Source organism: Schistocerca piceifrons, chromosome 4 (genome assembly GCF_021461385.2).
Source record: "Schistocerca piceifrons isolate TAMUIC-IGC-003096 chromosome 4, iqSchPice1.1, whole genome shotgun sequence".
NCBI lineage: Eukaryota > Metazoa > Arthropoda > Insecta > Orthoptera > Acrididae > Schistocerca > Schistocerca piceifrons.
Window position 1 is genome coordinate 616,703,044 of NC_060141.1, and position 17,601 is coordinate 616,720,644.

The window sequence follows — 17,601 nt, forward strand, 5'->3', positions numbered from 1 at the left end:
CATTTGCAATGCCTAGTACCAGGGAAACCTAGGAGAATTAGCCCAATTTAATCTTCATACCACCGAAAAAATGTATGAAATAATATTTGTGTCAGTGGTATTGAGAAACAGCCAAAAACGTTAAAACTGAAAAAAGCTCCATGGCCGATGGAATCCCTGTCCACATTCTGTACTGAGTTTGTGATTGAGTTAGCCGCTCTTCTAACTATAATCTATTCTAGGTCCCTCGAACAGAAAACCGTGCCCAGTTCCTGGAAAAAAGCACAGATCACACCCAGCTACAAGATGGGTAGTAGAAGTGGTCTACAAAACCATCGTCGAATATCACTGACATCGGCTTCTTGTCGAATCTTAAAACATATTCTGAAATCAAACGTAATGAGGCATCTTGAATAGAATAACGTCCCCAATGTCAGCCAGCATAGATTCCGAAAACATCGATCATGTGAAACCCAACTCGCACATTTCTCACATGACATACTGAAAGATTTTCATCAAGACAGTAGATAGATGCAATTGTTCTTGACTTCCAAAATCCATTTTACTCAGTACTATGATTATTGTCAAAAATACTACCATGAGCGATTTTTAAGCGGAATTTGTGGCTGGATTGAGGACTTTTGGTAGGGAGGACACAGCATGTCATTTTGTATGGAGTGTCATCGCCAGACGTAGAAGTTACTTCAGGTGTGCCCCAGGGAAATGTATTGCGACCCTTGCTGTTCATGTTGTGCATAATGATCTTGCAGACAATATTAATAGCAACCTCAGACTTTTTGAATATGATGCAGTTATCTGTAATGAAGTAGTATCTAAGAGAAGCTCCATGAATATTCAGTCAGATCTTGATAAGATATCAAAATGGTACAAAGATTGGCAACTTGCTTTAAATGTTCAGTAATGTAAAATTGTGTACTACACAGAAAGAAAAAATGTAGTATGCTATGATCATAATATCAATGAATCACTTTTGGAATCGGCCAACCTCATAGGGATATGAAATGGAAAGACCACATAGGCTCAGTCATGGGTAAAGCAGGTGGTAGATTTAAGTTTATTTGTTGAATATGGCGGAAATACCATCAGTCTACAAAAGAGATTGCTCACAAATCACTCATGCAACTGGTCTTAGAATATTGCTGAAGTGTGTGAGACCTGTACCAAATAGGACTAACAGGGAATAATGAATATATTCAAAGAAGGGCAGCACGAATCATTACAGGTTTGACTGATCCGTGGGAGAATGTTAGACTGATGCTGAAGGAACAGAAGTGGAAGACTCTTGAAGACAGGCATAAACTATCCTGAGAAAGTCTGTAAACAAAGTTTCAAGAACTGGCTTTAAATGATGATTCTAGGAATACACTGCAACCTTCTACATATCACTCACATAGAGATCTTGAGGATAAGATTAAAATAATTACTGCATGCACAGAGGCATTCAAACAATCATACTTCCTGCACTCCATATGTGAACGAAATAAGAAGAAAACCCAATAACTGGTACCATGGGACATACCCCTTGCCATGCACTTCATGGTGGCTTGCAGAGGATAGATGTAGATGTAGAAATGCATGTCAGTTTCATCGACTTCTCACAAAACATAAACAAATTTTTTATATCAGTTGTATAAACAGGGACTATTCTCTCCAGGTAGATATAATTACTTCACACGTCTCCATACAGATATAGTAACTGTGTTTGCTGATATTACAGCATCAAACTTCTGGGTTTCGAATGATCTGCCTAGTCTCTCATCAACAGCAAGAGATTTCTCATTAAGATCCTTTCTTCTATGTTTTATTATGTAACAACATTGACAATTTCTCGTATGATGTACGCTTAGGATCCTAAAGTAATTTATGAAATCTTTCATGACAGTAATTCTGATTTCAGTCAACAACTTAATGTTCGACAAGTCGCTCGTCTTTTTCAGAAGGTTGCAGACCAGCTTCCTCTTTTTCGTTGTTTTCTGTTGTTACAGCTAATATAATTGCGGCACGCGCTGTCTTTCAGGTGCCTGACGTGTTAACTTCGTAAAATTGTGTTGCCAACTGAAAATTTGACAATAACATTGATGGTGTATCAGTTGCTCCAATGTATTGAAGGTCTGACAAACTAGTATTGTCAATAAATATCATACATTTGTAGACCCCTTTAATTTTCAGTAATATGTTTTTATTTAACAAACGTAATTTCTTTTTTAAAAAACTTGATTTTTATTTTTGTTGAGAATGAAGTTATGATGCTACAAAGCAAGACTCTCACTGTATTTGAATATTGACGTTTCTCACTGCATATTCTCAAACTAATGAAGTAAGCTGTGTCATAGGGAATCCTCTGTTGACCTCCAAAAATTGAGTATACAATAGGTGGACAAACTGTGTTCTTCTGGGGATAATCGGTCCTTCCGAGAACCCCCCTACATCTATCCCCCTCCTTCTCCTCCCCCACCCCACAGGGAGCTCCCTTCGTTGTACTAGCACATACTTGATATAAAATTAATCAGATAATTAATTGAAATGATTAATTATACACACCTCCTCATTGGAAATCCCTCCAATCCTTCTACGCCACCCCCATCTGGAAATTGGCGAAAAAAGGACCCAGCCTGTGCTGGAGAGGAAGGATCTCACGACAGGAAAATCAATTATGTAGCGAAGATATACTGTTTAGGTATAAAATTCAATTTTCAGGGGTTGAATCCCTTAATTTCGCGCGAGAAGCTCACATCCAGCAGCTGCATATCCTAATTGCGTAATTACACTGCTGTAGATAGGTGTTATCTTGTTGGGAAATTTTCATGGTTGTTTGCTCACCTTGACATGCAGGGATCGACTGAGATAGCGCACAATTCCACCACCAGAGGGTATCCTTCCCCCATGCCCCCAGCCATCGCCACCTTCCTCCCCACCCCTCTAAGAAAAAATTGGCGAGAGAAATACTCGTTCTGTGCTGCAGAGGAAGGATCTCAAAACGCGGAATTCAAATTAATGTTAATATTAAATTGATGCATAGTCTTTTTTTAATCAATTTGCAGGAGGCAGGGCTCCCCCACTTGAATAGAACTCACATCAGCACCCCACATGCCCATTTCCGATGACATAATAGCTGTAAGCATAGAGCCGTGGAATGAAGTGTGGTATAGTAGCCACTATTTGGGGTCTCTCACGTGTGTGTCTATCATCCGGACACCACCATCAAGGTCAAAAACCACCAAATTGCCTGATTACAGATCAAAATACTAAATACCAGCGATCATGGACTGGATATTATCCTCCTTTGACCTCACACCCCCAGACAAAGTCTCAATCACACTGTTGATCAGGAAATTCCAGACTCACTCCCTGTATCTGTCTCTCTCAAGAGGCCATTTCTGTTTGTCTCCGTGAATCAAAGTCTGCAAACATATAGATGAAGTATTTCATCTGTCCTCAGAATACTGCGTTCCTATGTCTGTCCACTTACCTGAGTGGTAACGTGTTTGCCTACCATGCAGCTGGCCTGGATTCGATTCCTGGCTGTGTTGGAGACTTTCTCTGTTCTTGGTCTGGGTGTTGTGATGTCCTCATCATCAGCATCACCACCACCACCATCATCATCATCATCACTGACATGCAAGTCGCCCAAAGTGGCGTCACCCAAAATAAGACTTGCAAAACAGCGGCCGAACTTCCCCGGATGGGGCCTCCTGGCCAGCAATGCCACACGCTCATTTCATTTCATTTTTTTGTGTTCCTACGACTAATTCTGGGGGCAAAGGGAGAGCTGATTAAAATTCGATATTAAAATAGTTGTAAATAGACTATCTGCACTACACTAACTAATGAATTCTTTAACAATTTACAGGAGTCAAACAAATCGCTTAAAACAGTCACCACCACCTTGCAATGATCCTTCTTCATAATGAAACATGTTTTCAAAGTTTGAGTACGACACACAACCATTATGCAAATCAAGTAATGAAATTTCCACCACAAATAGATTTTAGCGCTATATGAGGTCTAGCACGCACTGACGTTTGAGAACACCACAAACGTATCAGGTGAAAAAAATCCAACTCATCACATAAACTAGCGATCGCGAACAGCGCCCATCTCCAGACTGCTGGAAGCTGTGGACGCGGCATCAGCCGCCGGCAGGGACGTGGCACGGTCTCACGACGAACATCAAGGCAAGCTAAAGTTTTCTGGGCACAAAAACGTGCAGTAAGAGTTATATGTGGTGTGAACTCAAGAACATCCTGCAGAAGCCAGTTTAGGGAACTACGGATACTAACTACTGCTTCCCAATATATTTATTCCTTACTGAAATTTGTCATTAAAAATATATCACTTTTCCAAATCAACAGCTCAATTCATGGAATCAATACTAGAAATAAGAATAATCTTCACAAGGATTTAAAGTCACTTTGTCTTGTACAAAAAGGTGTGTATTATTCAAGAACACACATTTTCAGTAACTTGCCAGCAGCCATAAAAGTCTTAACAACCAATGAAATTCAGTTTAAGACAAGCCTAAAGGATTTATTGGTGGCCAACTCCTTCTACTCCATTAATGAATTTCTCAGTAAAACCAACTGATTTGTGTATATATATATAAGTACAATATAACTTCTGCACAATTTCAGTGCAGTAATGTGTTCATTGTAAATGTGTGTGTGTTTCAGCGCAGTAATGTGTTCATTGTAAATAAGTATTATAGCAGTTGTATTACACGTTTATTACCTTATAAATAAATAAAAAACTTTTTTTATTTTAAATTCAGTGCATTAGTATTTGTAAAATTACTTTTTCATATAGTGTTCATGAAGAAATGACTATCATTCCACTTGGGACCTGTGGAATGGTACATTAGCTTATTTGTTTTAGTTGTAAATATTTGTCATGTATTGTTGTTTTTCTGACATGTTCCACATCCTGGAGGACCTCCTCACTACGGATCAATTGGAATGAAAGTAAATCTAATCTAATCTAAAAGCGCTGGTGAGAAGCGACCTGCACCCGTATTGGCTACGCTGGTAGCTGCACGCCCATCTCCCGGCGACGACGCGTCCGCTGTACCGAACGCTCAAAGGTCGGAGATAGACAGTCACTGAGCAGTCAACCTAGCAATTTATATGGGTAGAATAATCGTCCACCCCAATCACCCCTCATTTTGAATCTTGTCACTCAACATACGCGTCCACTTCTATCACTGCTCATTTGGCACACTTATCAGTCTGCTAGTCACCATTGCTACAGACAAGAGCAGATAGGTCAATGCTTTCTTTGCACCTAACTGCCCGTCACAGGTTGAGCTTACCCATGACTCTTGATTGCTGAATGCATGTGAGGACTTTTGACACGGCACACTGTGAGTCAAACAGCAATGGCTTGGATGTATACAGTAGTTCTAAACCATTCCACCCTAACATGGAGCCCCAAGTTCGAAAAATCCGAAACACAGGTGGTGTTTTGTCAATATACCTCAAATTTCTCCTGTGAAATGTAGATTTCTCCCTTCTATACAAGTTATTTTCGAAAACATAAGAAATCGGAGCGTAAATGCATTTTCACATCACTAAAGTACCGTTACTTGTCGTGAAAGTCCTGTAACAGTGTATTCTCTCATCAGGTACAAAAAATCTGTTCTAATCAGCTGTGGCCTGCATCAAAGGACTAGAACATTAAACTCATTTTTGTCTCATATGGGGTGCTAAATATACCTCTCTTACAGGATACTTCCTCATTTTCGAACTCCCTTAAAGTAATCAAAACCTTGGTCACATACCAAGTCTCTTAATGTAACAGCATAGAGAAGTTGTAAACGTCATGTTTGTAATACATATCACCTTATAAATTGAGTAATTCGTCTGATTTTATTGTGATGGTCGTCTCTCCCTCTGTGGGTGAGAGACTGAAATTTCGTTAAAAGATATCGCCCCCCCCCCCCTAAAAAAAAAAAACCGCCTGGTTACCGATCCCAGTCCCAAATCGCATCTATTGTACCCTAGCCATCGCTTCCCATTGCCAGGAGGCACGTCATTGATATCAATACTTAACGAAATTAAATATGAGAGTCACTTTGCATGGCGAGTAATTTTTTTTTTTTTTTTTTTTTTTTTTTTTTTTTTTTTTTTTTCGGCAGTCGGATTATGATCGCCAGGTAGCTGAACAGGGGATCTCTGGAGGGAAGATGATGCTCTTTTCAAGGAGCACTATTGAGAACACCTAGTACAGATTCACCATTTTCATAGTCAGACGCTACATTGTATCACCGTGCTCGAATGCATCCAGTCAATTCCAGCTATGTATTCTACAGTTGCAGTGCATTTGCTCGTTTTCCATATGTCTGTGTCTGTGCATATGTTGTGGATGGCTCCCACGACCTAATCCTTTCACTGGTGGATACAGAACATAGAACGAACATAGAACACATCTCCGGATGTAATGCATGATGGATGCACCTTTGAACCTTATCTCTGATGCAGCTTATTGTGGATTTGCATCCGTACATCGCTCTGGAAATAATGCATGGCAGATTCACACTTGAACTCAGAGTCATGGGAGACATCCCGACATAGGCACAAGCACAGACATACAGAAATCAGAGCAAATGCATTGCAGATGTAGAATGTTTCGTTGGAAGTGACTGAATGCATTCGATTGCAGTGCTGTACTATACCGTCCGACCAGGAAAATAGTGCATTTGTGTGACTTGGTGATAACTGTACTACATTTACAAGAAATTTTAAAATATGTGCCGAGAAGTGATGTCATGAGCGTATGGGCAGAATGAGATAAAATTGATAAAATTACAAAGATTGATGAAAACTACATATGAATTGAGGGAAAACACTCCAAAACGCGGAGAAATTGAGTGGCAATGAGAGAGCGCCTGCATGTCTTCTGCTTGGTGCAGAAAAATTCTTGTACATGGGACGACTGTGTGACAGCAAGAGGAATACGAGAGAAAGTTGACATGGTAACAATGGGAACCAGGGAAACAGTCATTTTTCATCGACAGTGATAAGACGGCCAGAATAGAATGTTTATCGTGGATGACTAGCAAATGCAATTTATGCATGTTGGATCACAAGCCCAAGTATGACTCCAAAGTTATCGGCAACCACCTTATAAACTTTTATAAAGTGTCCTTAGGTACTACCACCTTGGAGAGGGGGGGGGGGCGGCTGCAATATGCAACTATAGAATGGATCTCGTGTTTGACCCTGTGCAAGATTGTTTAGGAGTTTTAAACCCTACCAAACAGTATTTACAATGTGCCTCTATATACTCTCTACCAATCACAACCATGCATTATCATCTAACAAATAGCTTACAGAACAGTTGCTGCATGGTTTTTAACAAAATTCTCCTGTATATCTATTGAGGTAATAATGATGCCTGCAAACTGACTGCTGTTTTTGATGCTTTCCTACTAAAGAGAACCATCTGCCTGTAAATTGTCATGGATCTGCGTTAAAGGATGATAGAAAATAGATGGACTGATCGGTTGAGAGGGTTTGCAACGAGGTATGATTTAATGATAGACTGATGATGCATTCTAGAGAGAGGGAGATGTTGCTGCAGGTCATTTATCACGCATTTAACCAGTTTTTTCCGTTGTTCTGTTGGGACGCATCAGTTGTTTGGTACACAGCTGCGTGTTCTGCGTGTGACTTGGAGCACTATCTACCTGCAATCTTTAACAGCAAACGCCTCTGTACCACAGTCAGCAGAGGATTTCCAACGTGTGCGTGATCAGTCATGTTCATTGATGGGAAACCTATTTCAAAACCCTCCTCTAGACGAACGAATATGTATGTGGAAGTACTACATTTCTCTGCCACAACTTGGACGTAAATCGAGTCTTCTGTTTCATAACTGCTGTGATTTTAAGTAAGTGACAGGTGTTAGTAAGGTTCTGCAAACCCTATGTACAGATTTGCTTGACGGTTGTCCTGTTAGCGCAGCATGGCGCGTAATTTCACATGTCAAACACCGCTGCTATCTGGTTATCTGTCTGCTTGTAAGAGGCATTTCCGTTGCTGAAAATCATATTATAGGACTGGTGCAAGAATAGTATAATTTATGAACCGTAATCAGGCTTGAACTTTGGAAACAGCGGGCGCGATACATATCTGGAAAGCTATACTGTGCATGTATCACAAAAAATTTATGTTTTCTATAGTATAGAAAGAAGTAGTTTTATTGTCTTTAAGTTTGTCACCGCAGCGAGTGGGATAGAAAACTTGCAGAGTGGATGTATGTCAGATGTTGGACATGCATGTGCTGCATTAGAGTATTAAGAGCATTGCACTCTGCATGACTAATATTTCGGAAACCACATGGCTTTAACATTATGAAGTGTTTAAGTGAAGAACTGTGTAGTCTTAGGAGAGAGTGTGCTTATGTTCTCTAACCAATACCTTCTTGGTACTGACCCCAGACTTTAATACTTTACAATTGATAGCAAAGTTGAATTACGTAAAATACTTCAAAACTCCACTTATCTGGTACTCCATCATGCAAAAAACCACACGTTTCTTCTTAACTGTCTGTCATATTATCACAACTCTCTAATTTCTACCATAAACCGATAAGGGGTGCTAGCCTCCTCGACATCCGCGCATCTGGAGAGATCTTGTGAACTTGGATGGACGTCGTGAGTAAGACTGGTGCGGAACAGGCAGTTATGGACCCAGCCAGCTCTTTTGTTTCACAAGACATGGAATGTAGTGGGTATAGTAGCCTCCTACTTCTGGTCAGCTGCAAATTAAATCGGCGAACGTTTTGCAGGGAGGGATCGTCAAAGACAATGTGGGGGGATCTTTTAATCTCCAACTTTATCCTATACATGTGAGAATAAGCTGTGACTCCCATGATGGTCAGTCATAATTGTAAATTATGCACTGTGGCTGAAGTACTAGAAACTTGTAGATAACCTAACTGCATTGGTATAAGACGCTGTCTGGTATATTTTGGTGCGTATGTTGAAGAATTAACCATGAATGGACGTACTGCACAGTCATCTGTCTACATTCATAATCTAGTATATGGTACATGCAAAGTAGTGGAGGGGTGGTTTAGCAATGATACAAAAATTGGGTAGCATGATGTCATGTCATTGTTCACAGTACATTGTCGCAATAACAGCAGTGCCATTACCATTCCATCCTTCCACTGGTACAGTGTTGATTCCCTCATAATGGTTGACAGACGCCGCTTGTGTGAGATGGAATGAGTCTTGATGAGAGCAACAACTTCTGGGGATGGCCACCACTGAAACAGTGATCGTGTACATGGCTGCAGTGTAAGGAATCAGTGCTCTTGGTCTCTTCAGAATGGAACACCGTGACGTATGCTACCCTGTCACTGTGAAATATGAGATTAAATGTAGAGGCCATCACCTTTGAGCAGCAGTTTGGGAATGCTCCACAATGCTGCAAACTCTTCCTGTTTCCATATGTCGTGATGTCCTCCTTCACATTTTTGTCAATTATTAACATCGCCTCTGTCTTTTATTTCAACCACCTCATGCATTGTGGGAGCAGCATAGTTTACACCATTCAATGTTCAGCTTTCTGTGAGAGCCAATGGATCGAACTATGCTAATGACTGTTTAGCACCTGACACAGACCTAGAAGTCATGGCACAAACACAAAATTATGACGGTTTACTAAGCTGTAGTCATACACTGCTTTGATGTGTTGCAGCAAAAAAACAATATATCAATCAGCTTATGAAAGAACAACACAGGAACCATCTTTTGCGATTGATAATCTGTGGGATATGGTCTTCCTACAGTGCATGGTAAGAAACTTTATACTGGTCTGTGCAAGCTACTTTGATCATTGCCCACCAGCTCCAATGAACCAATACCTTATGTTCACTAGGATCGCCTCATATGCTCAATGTCAGCATGCAGACAGTATTTGTTTTCGATATATCGGAAGAGACGGATGCAAGTTCTCTACTGGATGACATTAGAAAAGTTTTTGTAGATCGTAGTTTTTCTCTGTTGGATGATACAAAATAACAAGAATAGGGAGAATGTTTGGGCTACAGGCTTGAATGCACCCTGAGGGACACAGATCTTCTTTGGGCTGCAGTACTGGTATGTGATTTGGAAACACATTGCAATGCAGTAGTAAAATCCTTGTCCTTTTGGTTCCCATATGAGGTGGAGTCTTCCAAATTTTCTCAGTAAGGAATACCAAATTAGCTGGTCGTACTGTCTTTTCTATTACCTCGTGTTGCAGGAGAAAGCTTCGTTTTTGCTGGGCTTTCACATTTTATGCGGCTGGCAGAGCAACGACAACATGTTCCCATTTCCACCAAATGGTCAAAACACAGTACTGTTGCATTAACTCGGCTCACCCTGCTTCTGCACTGGTCGAAGAATGTGGTAGATATAGCGCTCTCTGACTTCTGCTGAGTTCTGACTTAAATTGGAATGGCCACACGGACAAAGCTGTAAGGATGGCGGGGCAGAGACTGAGCAAGAGTTAAAAGGTGTGGAGAGACTGTTAAAACCACGGTGAACATTTTGCTGTATGGGTTCCTTAGCAGATAGGTTCGAAAAAGGTGATTCGTTTTGAGATATGAAGTGCCATGAATATGAGTCACCAGTGGTTGTAATCATTAAAAGACATCTCCATGGGATCCAACGCAAATATTTGGTTGAGTGGAGAATTCCAAATCGCTGACAGAATTTATACCAGAAAGTGTAACACCATAGATCTGAAAAGCTGGTGTATTGGTCATAAAATTTTGTGAATTTCTTATGACTCCAATCTAGCGTTGCATTTTTAAGCGATTCATCACATAGCACACCATCTACTGTATGTGGACATTCTCAGTCAGCCATCGTCCTTCCTCGCCGATGATATTGTGGATGTATTGTGGAACCTCTGTTACACTGTCTACATGGTGTCAAGATAGAATGCATTACAAATACCGTTTACTACCATGGGAAGTATTTAGCAATGGCATGAGAGTGTTGCAAATATCGGTATAATACCACTTTCCTTACCCAAATAACTTCCTAAATTCGTTGAGAATGGTGGTTTTGTTATGATCCTACAAAGCTAGCGGCATGCACCAGCACTTTTGGTGTGTTAATACATAGCCCAGCGATAACCAGCTATATCCAGTGTCGCGGTATCTGTGTGTGATCTTTCATTTGCAAGCAATATCATATCTTGATTTATAAAGCATGTATAGTTTTTAACATGGATATCGTCAATGGCTTATGAGTGTGCCTGTAGAACCAAGACTGCTTTTATACAAGGTGACAGAAACATAGTAATTGTGATTGGGTTTTTAATAGCACAATTCTTTCTCGAAATGTGTGTTGTGCATGATAGAATCCTTCTGTAGTCAGTTTAATATATCGGTCCTCAATATTGTTCCTCGAAAGGAACACCTTCTTCCCTCCAGGAAATCCCATTTCAGCTATCTGGCAAGTGTAACCTGACTGCCGAAACAAAATTACTCTCTTGAAAAGTAACTCTCATGATCTATTTAATTAATTAATTATCAATTTGGTGTCAGTGACGTGCTGCTTGGCAGTTGGTAGCAATGTTTAGGGTACCACGGATACAATTATGGGGTGGAAGCAATAATCAGGCGTTTTCTCGTTGTGGCGGTATCTTTTGACGACATTTCAATCTCCCACCCACACAGGGAGAGACAATCAGCACAATAAAATCAAATGTATTATCGACTTTTTAAAGTAATATGTATTATAAAACTGATATTTACAACTTCTCTGTGGTGTTACCTTAAGAGACATGGTATATTGCGAAGCATTTGATTAAGGGAGTTCGAAAGTGAGGAGGTATACTGTAACAGAGGCAGGTCTTAGCAGCTCATCACGAGCCAAAAGTAACTTTAATATTCTGGTCCTGTGATGCAGGCCATAACTGATTAGAACAGATCTTTTTACTTGATGAGAGAATACTTAGAGGAAATATAACATATACCACACTGTTACAGGATTTTCACAACAAGTAACGATAGTTTAGCAATATGAAAAAGCGTGTATGTACTGATTTGATATCTCTTCGAAAATAACTTTTATAGAAGGGAGAAATTCACGTTTCATGGGAGAAATTCGAGGTACATTGACAAAACGCCACCCGTGTTAGGGATTTTTTTAAAATTTGGGGCTCTATATCTTTCAAATTCTGAAGGCGGCATGGCAGGCGTAAAATAGAGGGAGACAAAAGCTATTCACAAGCCACAAGGCCGTTATAAGAGTCGACGGACATGAAAGGGAAGCAGTGGTTGGGAAGGGAGTGAGACAGGGTTGTAGCCTCTCCCCGAATTATTCAATCTCTATATTGAGCAAGCAGTAAAGGAAACAAAAGAAGAATTCGGAGTAGGCATTAAAATCCATGGAGAAAAAATAAAAACTTTAAGGTTCGCCGATGACATTGTAATTCTGTCAGAGACAGCAATGGACTTGGAAGAGCAGTTGAACGGAATGGACAGTGTCTTGAAAGGAGGATGTAAGATGAACATCAACAAAAGCAAAACGTGAACAATGGAATGTAGTCGAATTAAGTCGGGTGATGCTGAGGGAATTGGATTAGGAAATGAGACACTTAAAGTAGTAAAGGAATTTTGCTATTTAGGGAGCAAAATAACTGATGATGGTCGAAGTAGAGAGGATATAAAATGTAGACTGGCAATGGTACGGAAAGCGTTTCTGAAGAAGAGAAATTGGTTAACATCGAGTATAGATTTAAGTGTCAGGAAGTCGTTTCTCAAAGTATTTGTATTGAGTGTAGCCATGTATGGAAGTGGAACATGGAAGATAAATAGTTTGGACAAGAAGAGAATAGAAGCTTTCGAAATGTGGTGCTACAAATGCTGAAGATTTGATGGGTAGATCGCATAACTAATGAGGAGGTATTGAATAGAATTGGGGAGAAGAGGAATTTGTGGCACAACTTGACAAGAAGAAGGGACCGGTTGGTAGGATATGTTCTGAGGCATCAAAGGATCACCAATTTAGTATTGGAGGGCAGGAGGGAGGGTAAAAATCGTAGAGGGAGACCAAGAGATGAATACACTAAGCAGATTCAGAAGGATGTAGGTTGCAGTTGGTACTGGGAGATGAAGCAGCTTGCATAGGATAGAGTAGCATAGAGAGCTGCATCGACCAGTCTCTGGACTGAAGACCGCAACAACAACAACATCAGTGTGCAGTCGGTTAGAGCTACTTTATAGATACAAGCCGCTGCTGTTTGACACCCGCGGCAGGAGTAGTCATGAGGAGTCGGTGACTGGAAGTCATAGATTATCTTAGCCAGTGATGGGTGGTTAGGTACAAAGGATGCATCGACCTATGTGCTCTTGCCCACAGCAGTGGGGGCAAGCAGACTGACCAGTGTGCCAGGTGGGCAGCAACTGTGGATGTGAGTGTTACGTGAGAAGATTCGGCGGGTGTGTGGATGCTAGGGGATAGAAGTGCAGCTGCCGGCATAGTCAATACGGGTGCAGGTCTCTCCTCACCATTACTCACGAGACAGTGTGATGTCGCTGCTGGTGGCAGATGGCGTGACCGCATCCCCCAGCAGTTTGCGGATGGCGCGCTCTTCGGGATTGCGAATTTATGTGATCGGTTGGATTTTTTTCACCTGATATTTTCAGTGGAAACGTTGTGGTGGAGGAGGTCACCTGTATGCTCAAACATCGGTGCATAAAAGACCTCATGTATATTTAGTGCCATGATTTATTTTTGGAGGAAATTTCATTACTTGATTTGCATAATATTTATGTGTAATACTCAAACGTTGAAAATATGCTTTATTATGGAGAAGGATCATTGTAAGGTGATCTATTTGACTCCTGTAAAGTACAAATGGACAATGTACCTCTATTTTTTATATCGAAAAGGCGTCAGCTTTCTTTTTGCCCCTGGCTTTAGCAAATAGGAACACAATATTCTGAGGAGAGATGGAAACCTCCGTTTGCCTGTTTGGAGATGGTTCCACAGAGAAACAGTAAGTGGCATCCTGAGAGAGACAGAGATAGGAAGCTAGTCTGGAATTTCCTGATCAACAGAATGCCTCCACTTGAGGCTTTGTTTGGGGGGCGAGAGCATAGTCGGCTGATATCAGTCCGTGGTCGGTGGTATTCAGTATCGTGATCTATAATTAGGCCATTGGGCGGCTTTTGATCTTTGTGGCAGCGTCCAGACGATAGACACACATGCAGGAGACACCAAATGGTGGCTGTTATACCGAACTTCATGCCATTCCTCGATGCTTACAATTATTACGTCATGGGAAGCAGGGGTATGGCGTGCAGACATGAACTCTACCCAAGTGGGAGGGCCCTGCCTCCCAAAAACTGATTAAATAAAGCATATGCATCAATTTGTTATTGACATTACTTTGAATTTCATGTTGTGAGATCCTTCCTCTCCAGGGTAGAGCGAGTCTTTTTCGTGGCAATATTTTTGGGTGGGTGGGGAGGGAGGGGGTGACAGTTGGGCAGTGGGACATTGTGACATCCTGGTGGCACTGTGCACTGGCTCAGTCGATCCCTGCATGTCAAGGTGAGGACACACATGAGAATGTTCTAAGAAGACAGCACCTCTAATCTACAGCAGTGTAATCATGCAATTAGGACCTCTAGTTGCTGGCTGTGAGCTTTTCCCGCCAAATAAAGAGATTCAGTTCCAGAAAATTGAATTTTATAAGTAAGGAGTATATCCTTTTCTGTGTAATTGAATTTCCTGTTGTGATATCCTTCGTCTCCAGCACAGATTGGGTTCTTTCCCCACCAGTTTCCAGGGGGTGGGGGGTATGGGAGGATTGGAGGGATCTCCCAGGGGGAGTGGGTAATTAATTTACCGACTTAATTAATTAGCCGATAGATTTTATATCAAAGGTGTACTAGTATAAGCAAAGTGAGTTCCCAGAGGGGTGTGAAAGGTGTCAGGGGAAGTGGGAGGGTTGGAGGTTCCCAGAGGGGTGGGGAGTGGACTGGAGGAGGGGGTAGGGTAGTGGGTTTCTTGGAAGGACAGAATATCCCCAGGGTGGTCATGTAGCAACCCCCAGCGGATCATAAACCACTCAGGAGAACAATACGTTAAGGGGAGGGAGAGGTGTTATGAATCAAACAAGTCTGTCCTTGAATGTATGTAATCTGCAGTTACAAAATGTGTCAGAACATAGATTGTCCCCATACTTACAATGATTACTCTTCCGTAGGCAAATTAAATTTACTTTGTGTTAAAAGACTCCTTGAAAAATTGGATCTGAGATATAATATGCACAAGGGCAAACTGGACATAAATATTCCACACTAACGCTGTGTGGCTAGTTCACGAAGCTGTGTGAGCATCCCAATGGAGAGTATTGTCAAACGGTCGTTACTTTGCGCATTCACTATGTATTGACAATAATGAATCAATATTTCTAATAATGACTATATGTCAATATGCGCCCTCGAGTTTGACAAAATTAATGAACGTGTTATTCCGTTATTTCTGATATTGTACTCCCTGTCTGTAGGGGAAAGAGAACACGTAATACTGCTCTCTCTCTCTTTCGAGTACAGATTATTTCAAATTGTTGGTGAATTCCATAGAGTAAAGTGACGACTCCGATCGCATGTAAACGTGTTGAAAGGTGGATAAATATTCTATTCTGTTCTATTCCATCTCTGGAGTGAGCAGTCGGATGCGCAGAACAGATTTTGTGTTGACTACCTAGTCGAATCGCTGTAAAAAGATCCCTGACAGTGCACTGGGCTGACCGCTGCAGCTTCGCACGCTTCTATAACCAATCATGTTACACGATTTTGTAAATGTCTCTCCTCAGCGTCCAGAAGCTCTATAGATGGTTATTGTTTTCGCATGCCGCCTTTCGCGCTTCATAGTGGAAAGCTGTCAACAGGGCTACCAGCTGTCAGAAATCAACTTATTCCATTTCAGACAGTTAAGTACCCTTGTCATGTGATCTCGGGAAGCCGTAGGTTTGTCTGTAAAGCGTCTTGTAAATTCATTTATGATGTCATCGCATCACTAATACATTCAGATTCTCGTCGTAGGTGCTGTGACTTTGGTATGCATGTTTCGTAAACATCATAAAAAATTGCATTTGATACGTGGAATGAACCCAACTCTGTATTTTTTGAGAGAAAAATGAAGAAACATTTTTGTTTCTTTGCAACAAGTATCACAACTCACATGCACTCTTCTTGTTTTATCTGCGTCAGTAACCGCTAGTTTTTTGGTTTTATAAGAAACTCTATCGGATTGGGAAGTCTGTCTTAATAAATATTTGCTGTGATAGGATCGCAAAACCGCTTCATAAGCAAGTGCCCTTTAAGGGGAGTACGTACGTCCTATAGCCACAGTGTTAAATTTGCAATATTGATGACCCATTATCTCAGAACTTGTGACAGATAGAGATCTGAAATTTTTGGGATGTATAATATCAGTCCTTTTTTTATTACTGAACCAGAATCAAAATGTATAGAGAAGTAATTAGCTAGTTATGATTTTTTTAAAATGTTGTTCGATATTTTCTATTAATAATCCACTTTTTCTTCCGTATGTAAAAAACTGTTAGAGGTAGAGATGTTTTGGGAGGTTCAGTAACTGCAGTGTACTAAGTGGTAACATAGTGTAAAATTAGATATATGTATCTGTAATAGTTCCTGAGCTAATGGGTCAAATAATTTTAAAAAGCTCATTTCCGGCAAATCAAGTTCAAACATTTTATTTGAAGTAAACTTACACATGGAAGCATGCCAGCTTCTAGAAACAGCCAGGCCCATAATCAGCATTATCTGGATGCTGTTCTTGACTATCATGCAAACCTAGAAGCATCCTTCTTTTCCTGTCTCTTGCTGCTTTAGTCATTTCCTATGCTGCACGCTGGGCTTTCATGGTCCTAAGTCGATCCATTCGCTGAAAGGCTTGTAGCATGTTGGCACCTGGAATGATACCAAGTTCCTCTGCTACCCCAATTCTTCCCTTTATATCATCCTTAAACGTTATCACAGCATCACAAACACCCAAGCATAGAGTTTTCCTTCCTATAAAGACATTTTTGGTATGTGGGTCCTAATTACATTATTGAAAGACTCATTTGGGTTTTGTGTTCGACCATGGAGACATTTGGAAAGAAGGTCAGGTTGAGCTAATTCTCTATATATTGGTTTAATAGCTTCCATCACTGCAGATGGTATGCTATTTTTGTGCCTAAATTGTTCCTCGCTACCCACTGCCTGAGCTTTGCGGTACTTGCACCATGAATCAGCACCAGGTGGACAAAGACCATGTATAGGTGTATCATCAGTGGAAGATTTGTGGAAGAATGTAGCCCACACTGCTCGTTTCATCCCTTGTAGGTCATGTGTATTGTTTCTTATTGCTATTCCATAATAATGCTGGAGTTCATCAATACTTTTGTCTGTAAGTCTTCCTTTACCATTTAGAGTCTTTCCATCTGATAAATTCTCTTTTCCTTTTGTCTGCTTCAATTTTCGGAGGCGTGTTCCCATCCGTTTTTGAATGTGGCCCACACATTCAATCTTAACAATCTGCTTATTACCATAATGTTGGCTTTCCACTACTGATTTGTAAGC